The following is an 8116-nucleotide window of genomic DNA, read 5'->3' as shown; positions in this document are numbered from 1 at the left end:
GCAATTCATGAACAAAATTTTAAATAATTAGATATCTAAAAATGTAAAACATTCTTTGTAATAAAATTGATTAAATATCATTTTGTAGTCTACTGGAAAAGATAAAACTTTTTAAATGATTAGCAAGAGTGCTAATATTCTCTTACACATTGCTAAAGAAGGTACAAATTATTCTGTTATATTTTTGATCTTTTATAGATGAAAAACCTGAAGTTTACAAAAGTAATTCACGTAAATTCTCATAGCTTGCAAAGGAAAGAGTAGCTCTGGGCCTCAATCTATTTAACTTTAAAGGATGCTGATATAAATCAAAAATCATCAAGATAGTCTTTTATTTTGACTCCAAAATAACATTTCTAAGAATTTATCTTAAGGACATGAACAGAAATGAGCTCAAAGATGTGCTCTGTAGTAATAGTTAAAATAACAAAGAAATTGGACAGACTAGGTATCCAGCGATAGGAACTGACTACTGAATTATGGTAATTTATATTTAAAATGGAATATTATACAGTGATTAAAAATTACATTTAAAAAAATAACGATATAGAGAAACAATTATGAAATATAATTAAGTGGAAATATGTTTAAAACCCTATGATTCAATATTGTAGATAGGATAAAATGCAAACAGAACTAAATATATAAGTAGGATAAAGACTGAGAAAACATACACTGAAAGATAAAAGTAGATTTCTCAGTTTGGTGGAATTTTCTAATTTGTGACTCTCAAAATTTTCTCAATGGAAAAACTTCACTTTTATTTTTAGGAAAGTTAGGATTTTAAAGATAAAAAGTAAAAAGTGGTATTTATGGATCCTTGCTGGAGAGGCTTTGGCCCATGGGTTGTATTTGAGAAAATTGAAAGAAAGAGCACTAGGCTAGATCTGGCTCATGAAGGTGGTTTTGGTTACTTTACTTTGTTTTAAAAATAGAAGATTTTACCTACAAATCTGAAATCCCGTTTTCACTCAAAAAATCAGAAGTTTCTGGCAATGCTGTGTTTATATTTCTGAGCAACAACAGACTGAGTAGTGGCTGCTCCTTTGAAAGAAGTACAGGTCACTCTCTGAGATGCACTGCAGGGTATCAGGAGCAGACAGGAAGTTTGAAACAGACTGGATCCCAGATAGCTAACATCTGTCAACTCTTGAAGGAAGATGGTCTTAAGAAGAGCCATACATACCCATGTATGTATATGTGCACAATAATATACCTTTGAATATTCTTAATTCTCTATTAATTAACTTTTTTAAAACTCCTAGAAGAAATAATACCTACCACCTATCAGGACAAAAAAATACATTTACCATAGCAACTTTAAGGCAGAGATTATAATATATATATTAGAATTTAGGCATTGGAATCACAAATCAAGGACTCGAAGCTTTGTGTCTCAGAAAGCTCTGGTGTGTTGAGGCTTTCGTTTCCAGGCAACTACATCCTTGAAGTAAGATGTACAAACATTTATTGAGCACAGACCTTGGCTTAGTGTAGTTCTTGTTACATAGTGCAGGTGAGAATTGATTTTAGAGCTCTGAATGGAGGCAAGAATTTGTTATTAAAATATTACAGTTGTTAAACTGTTTCTTTGGAGGCATTCATCTGTGAGAGCACATGACAGTTGATTTCTGCATCCTCCTATAAGGCTTAGCTTGTAAGAGTCAAACTAGGCTCTCCTAATCTGTTATACTGAGTATTTGTCTGACTTTGTAGGCCCTTTCTAGAAGCAGAGAACACAGGGTAGTAGATCTTCTTACTGCAGTGTGACTCAAACCACAGATAGGATGTCTGGGGATGAAAAAGACACTGGACCCTGTAGTTCTCCTACGAGACTGGTACGGTTGAGTGACAAATGCTCATGCTTCTGTCAGACCTGGGTTTCTCTGAAGACAGACCAGTATGTTCAATTTTTTTTGTTTATACGAAGCTATTCTTTAAAAAAAAAATTGTCCCCCAAGTGATGCCAACTGGTAAGTTATAATCTAATGCTAAATATGAGTGTGTGTATTTGAATTTGGGGTGGGAGACGGGAAGAGTGAAGGAGGGAGGTAGAGGAAGAGAGAAAGAGAAAGAGAAAAAGGGGAGAAGGGAGAAGGGAATAAGAGCAGGGGAATTCCAGAAAGAACTGAAGTTGGATATCTTCCTCTTTACTCTGGTGGAACTGGGATTCAGAGCCTGATATTAAATTTGCTATACAATAATGAAAAATTGGTGTCTTACACTCCTGATTTATTAGACTGAGATTTATAAATAACATGCTGTCACTTTTTTAAAAAATCAAGTAATAAGTATTAAGAGAAACCTGATGTGGCAAAACATAAATTAGTTTCACCTTAGCATCATGTCATGCTTCTATTATGGCATTCGTCACATAGAAATAAAAATAATTATAAAGCTTATATAGCTGTATTTTTCACATTATATGTTCTTTGAGGATGAGGACTGTTTGTTATCCAGCTTTGTAGTACTAACTGTTAGTGCTACAAACCAACATGTAGTAAGCCAACAATTAATATGAGTAAATGAGCTGCTTAGTTCCCCATGAGTGAATGCATAGCTAGTAAACTTAGTAGCTAGTAGACTAAACAGCTAGTAAAACTGCATAGCCGAGGTCAACTATGTAACTTCCTACCAGTAAGTGAATTGCATAGTCAATGAGAGAACAAGCTCAAAGCAAAAAGAGTCAGCAAACCTCACCACAGTGACAGTATGAAACTGCAGACTTTGAAATGTAGGCGCGTTTCAGAGCCAGAGAAATTATTTTACTCTAGTCATAATTCATAAGACAAGTACCTGCTTATAAAAATACTATCGAATGTTTTACAGTAAATTGTGACATTTCGTACCTAAGGTTTAAAGACCCTATGTTATTGTATCTTACTCATGTAGTATAAGTTGTAATGCAGAACAGTGTGGATTCGATTGCTAAAGAAAAGAAAACAGATTTATTTTCACCAAGTTCCCTGAAAACTTCCTAAGAACCTAAACGCTGAAGCTATTATTTTGATCCTGTCAGAAGAATGGTATTATATTGGAATTCCGAATTTAGAACATTTGTATCACAATCTAAAGGACTTTCTGGCAGGAATGTGAAGCAGGCTAGTGCCAACCAGAAGCGGGGATGAAGAGACTGCTATGCTGCTCCAGTCACTCTCAGGATGTGGCACCTGCTCTGCTCAAGGCAAGGGTGAGATTTTTTACCTCTGTGTGCGCAATCTTGGGAAGACTCCTGTTTGGCTAGAGAATGGTTTCTCAACAAACATTTGTTGAATAAATCGAATAAAAAACCAAATTTCGTCATGGTTAAAGGAGTCCTATTGACATCATCTGGTCAAAATAAAAATATATGGGTTGGGTGTTAAGACAATACGAAATATTTAAAACTGATCAAACAATTATATCCAAAAAGTTCTGATCAGATTAAATTGAAACTGGGAAAAGATCTTCAGTGCCTTGCTTCTCAGTTCAGTCCTGTAGTTACCTTCTGTCAAGACCATTATCAATAACTTAGGTAAGAAAATAAAGATTTCAAAGACCTTAAAATTTATGTGTATGCATATACCATTTTTATTTATTTATGACTTTAAGGATAACATTATCCTTATAGGAAATGTGGAAATTTGAATTTGGGGTGGGAGACGGGAAGAGCAAAAAACATTTTTTTGCTAAAATGTTTTCTGGAAGGGAAATCCCTAAAACTCTCCTACATACCAGCATAGACTAGCACTGAACAATAGAAATTTTATCGTTAATGGAAATGATTTATATCTGCATTGTCCAGTTCATTAGACTCTATCCACATAGGGATATTAAACATTTGAAATGTAGTTAATGTGGCTGAGAAAATACATGTTTAATTTTATTTAATTTTAATTAATTTTAATTTAAGTAGTTACAGTGGCTCCTGGCTACTGTATTGGACAACATAGGTAAATAGTTTCTGTGTCACTAAACCCTTAAGGAATTTGTCAGTGTCGACCCATAGCCTCTCAGGTGTAACCACTCAGTGTGGGACAGGCTTACTTTCACTGCCCAAAGACTTTCTTCAGGAACTAGAGCTCACGCTGCCCAGGGTAGGCTGGAAGTGGAACGGTCTTAACAATGGACTGATATGACATGGCGTATAAATACTTCTCTGGGATTGTGAAAGGCCATTATAGCCACCTCAGAGGCAAAAGTTCTGCTGACTTTAAGAGTTCCAAGCAGGATCAAGTTCAGTTACCTATAGTGGTGACAGGCTTGTTAATTTACCTTATATAGGTTCTCTTACCTTCCCTTTTCCATTTCTCCACTTCTCTCCTAGTGTTTCCTGTACCCAAGTTCTGTCCAGATCTACTTCTTGAGAAACCAAAACTAAGAATGATGCTACCAGTTCCAGGAATATGTCTACATGTTGGGATAATTGGAGACTCCATGTTCTGCCAGCATATAATTTAAGAATTCAAGTAATGGAGTCAGACAGCTGAAGTTTAATGTTAGCCTTTCCTTTTCTGATTGTATGACCTTGGGCAAATTATATAACCTAATACTCAGTGTTCTCTTCTGAAAAAGGAAGATAATAACTGTCTCCTCACAAGACTGTGATAGTGCATGAAAACAGCTAGCTAGTGTTGGCACTTACCATTTATTGTTATTTTATTCATTGTGTTTTTAATAATGGTGTGGAGTGCTCTTTGGCAAGTGAGCTAACTTGGTATATAAAAAACTGGGCTATCTTCCATGGTGCTTATCAGAAGAATTGGCCAGTGGAAAGATAAAGAGCATTTTGTAGGTGTGGCAGAAATCTTAGGTCATTTACTATGACATGAGCTGAGCTCATTGGGCTAAATTTCTGATAGGCAAAGATAGACATGACCGGAAGCTTAGGAAGAACAGTACAATGAGTTTGTCAGACCACACGTTCTGAGGGCATGGTCCTCCATAATACTGATGTCACTTCAGAACCAGTTGCAAGTTTAGTGGTTCCCCAGGGCCAACTTCACTCTGACCAGCTAGCTGCAAAGTTGGAGGTTCCTGCAATCACTTCAGTTTCAATAATTCACTCAAAAGACTCAGAACTCACTCAAAGTGCTATATGTATAACGACAGTTTTGTTTGTTTGTTTGTTTGTTTGTTTGTTTTAATAGCAAAAGGATACAAATTAATATAAGCCAAAAGAAGGGGCATGCAGAGCAAAGGCTGAGAGGGTTCCAAATGCAAAGCTTGTATCATCCACAGGACGTGGTCCCCTCCCAATATTGAACTGTGACAGTACTCAGAGTATTGCCAACCAGGGAAGTTCACTCAGTCTTTGGAGTCCAGGGTTTTATTGAGGGTTCATTATGTAGACATGCTTGATTGGGTCATAACAAAGATATTTCTATAACTTGGTAAAGTCCAAGGGTTTAGAAGTTATCTCCCAGGGGCAAACACCAGCCAAATCTTTTGTGATACTGACAGTAATTGGACTGACATGCAGTGAGTCCATGAGATCTATAATCACTGGAGAGACAGAGTATAATGTGTGGACCCAGTGCCCTCATTCTCCCGGATTACTCTAAAAGCTTTTGGTTTTAAAGCCTAGAAAATGAATGAATGAATGAATGAATGAATGAATGAGTAAAATTCTATCACAGCCATGGAACTCATCATAAACTTTCACAAATGATCTAAGTTTGCCATATTACATTTGAGCTGACCTGACCTAGACGCAGCGCAGAGAAGACACGAGAACCTTCATTACATTTCACAGACCAATTTCCCTTGAAGTTCTCTGCATCCGAGGGAGAAAACAAAGTGAGGAAGAGAAGAGGCAGAGGGCAAATAGAAGATTTTCTTTCCTCTGACTTCTTTCAAAGAAACAAACATCTGCAACCAAATTTCGTTTATTCATGTCCAGGATCAAAGGTATTAGCTGAGTTAATGGGGGCAATGTGTCTTTATAGGTGTCTCAGGGTTCACCTTTCCCATTTGGGGCTAGGCGCTATGTCAGCACACAAATTATTCTTAGTTTTGGCCTAGCATACAGATGGCTTAGACTGTTTAAGAGTTTTGATTTGTGCTTGAAAGCTGCTGGAAAAAGAGAAGCTGCCCCAAAATGGACTTGTCGTCTTAAATAAAATCACTGATTATTAGACAACTTTAACTATCTGATTTGATTGTTAATGATCACTGATGCTTTAAATTTCAAACTCAGAATAGAAAGGATTTGATTTAATTTTCAGATTAAGGAAAGCTTCACACCATCCTCCCAGCAATCTAGTGATGTGAATAAAAAGAAAATGAGATCTTCATGGATTCTGAGCTGAATGGAAGAGTAAATGTCAACTATCCGCTTGCGTTTCTATTCAACAGCGATTTTGTAGGAAGGAATCACTTTAAAAAGCAAGATTGGCTGAAAGATGACATTTGGCCTTTTGGCTATGCTGGTTTTTCTTTTTAAATCAAATCCTTAAGTAGAATCACTTTATTTCTATCACCGTGGAAGCTGACTTGCTGAATATAAGATGAATTTACTGCTTAAGGTATAAAAATCAAATTTATTTTAAAAATTAATTTGATGGAATATTACTCCCTAATATAAGCTAATTGTTTCTGCAGTTAACACCAAATTACTTTGTAAAAAGTGGGGTTTGTGGGTAATCTTTTCAGATGCTTCTACAGCATGAACACTACTCCATTGTTTCTAAGGTCATCTAGGTTATTTGGAACCGAGTTTTGTTGTTCAATTATATTTAGATATAAATACAGTTATGTTCCCCAAAATACCTAAATTCTTAGACTATCTTTGGGAAAAAAGCTTTTCATTAAGGTTTGCAATTACATGAATTTTGAATCACTGCTGATCAGATAATGTTCCATGCTTACTTCCAAATCGTTAACAAAATTTGATGTAAAAGGGCTGACTTTTCTTTTGTTTTATTTTTTAGTAAATACAAAATGTATTTTAATATTTTAAAATTAGAAATATATTAACATACTTAAAAAATCAAAATAATTAAAAAATACATATATAAAGAAATATTTTGTTCCTATTCCTGCCCCAATCTACCAAATTTCCCGTTCTTGCAAGTAATCTTTTTTATTTAATTCTACTACTTGCTCATTTTTTCTATATGCAAATATAAGATAATGCAAAAATATATTCTTATGTTTCCTCATTCTGTTAGAAGTGGTACACCAAATACGTAGCTTTTTAAAATTAAAAATAGGTTTTGGAAATATTTCCTTATCAGAGCAGAGAACATCCTTACTCTTTTCCACAGCAGTATCATTGGTGGAATGATATGTGGATGTACCATTGCTTCATTAGCCAGCGTCTTATGACTCACATGGGTTGTCTCCAAACTTTTGCTCACAGAAAAAATGCTGCACTTTGCTATTTATTGTGAGTAAAGGAATCTGTTGAATGTATTTTCCAGAGCATGACCAAAATTAAATGCATTTGTCATTTTGGTAGAAATTTTGGGGCAAATTGTCAAATTGCTCTTCGTAAGGTTTGATCATTTTTTCATTCTTATTAGCAATGTGGGAGAGTGATTCCTCACCCCCACCCTTACTTGCTTTTATGTGTTGCTAAACTATGAGATTTTTGTCACTGTTGTGTAGTTAGCCGAGGTTTCATTTGTACTTCTCTTACATGTAAACTTAAGCATTTCTTCATATGTTCGAATTCCATTCTTGTTTATTTTTATGTGAAGTTCATATTTCTCTATTAGGTTGCTTAACTATTTTCTCCCAATATCAAAGAGGTTTAAAGCAAATTTATTGAAGTTTAACTGAGGTTTATTAAAGTTTAATTTATAAACTGCACATATTTTTAGGGTACAATGTGATGAATTTTCACACACACAAACACAAACACACCCATGAATATATATATATATAGTGACATACACTCATATATATATGAATATATAGAGATATAAGACCATCAGCATAATAAAAAAAATGAACATTTCCATCACCCTAAATTTTCATGTCTGTGATTACAATCAAATCTGCATAACAAACTTGACCTAACATGTAAGATTGTTGTCTTTGAATACACAGGAGACCACTACTTAGAGTTTACCCTACCACTGATTCTCTTGCCCTACGGATGGGAATGGTGGTCCAAGCCTTGTATTCATTC

Source organism: Pteropus vampyrus, unplaced genomic scaffold (genome assembly GCF_000151845.1).
Source record: "Pteropus vampyrus isolate Shadow unplaced genomic scaffold, Pvam_2.0 Scaffold43, whole genome shotgun sequence".
Lineage (NCBI taxonomy): Eukaryota > Metazoa > Chordata > Mammalia > Chiroptera > Pteropodidae > Pteropus > Pteropus vampyrus.
This window is presented reverse-complemented; position numbering follows the sequence as displayed.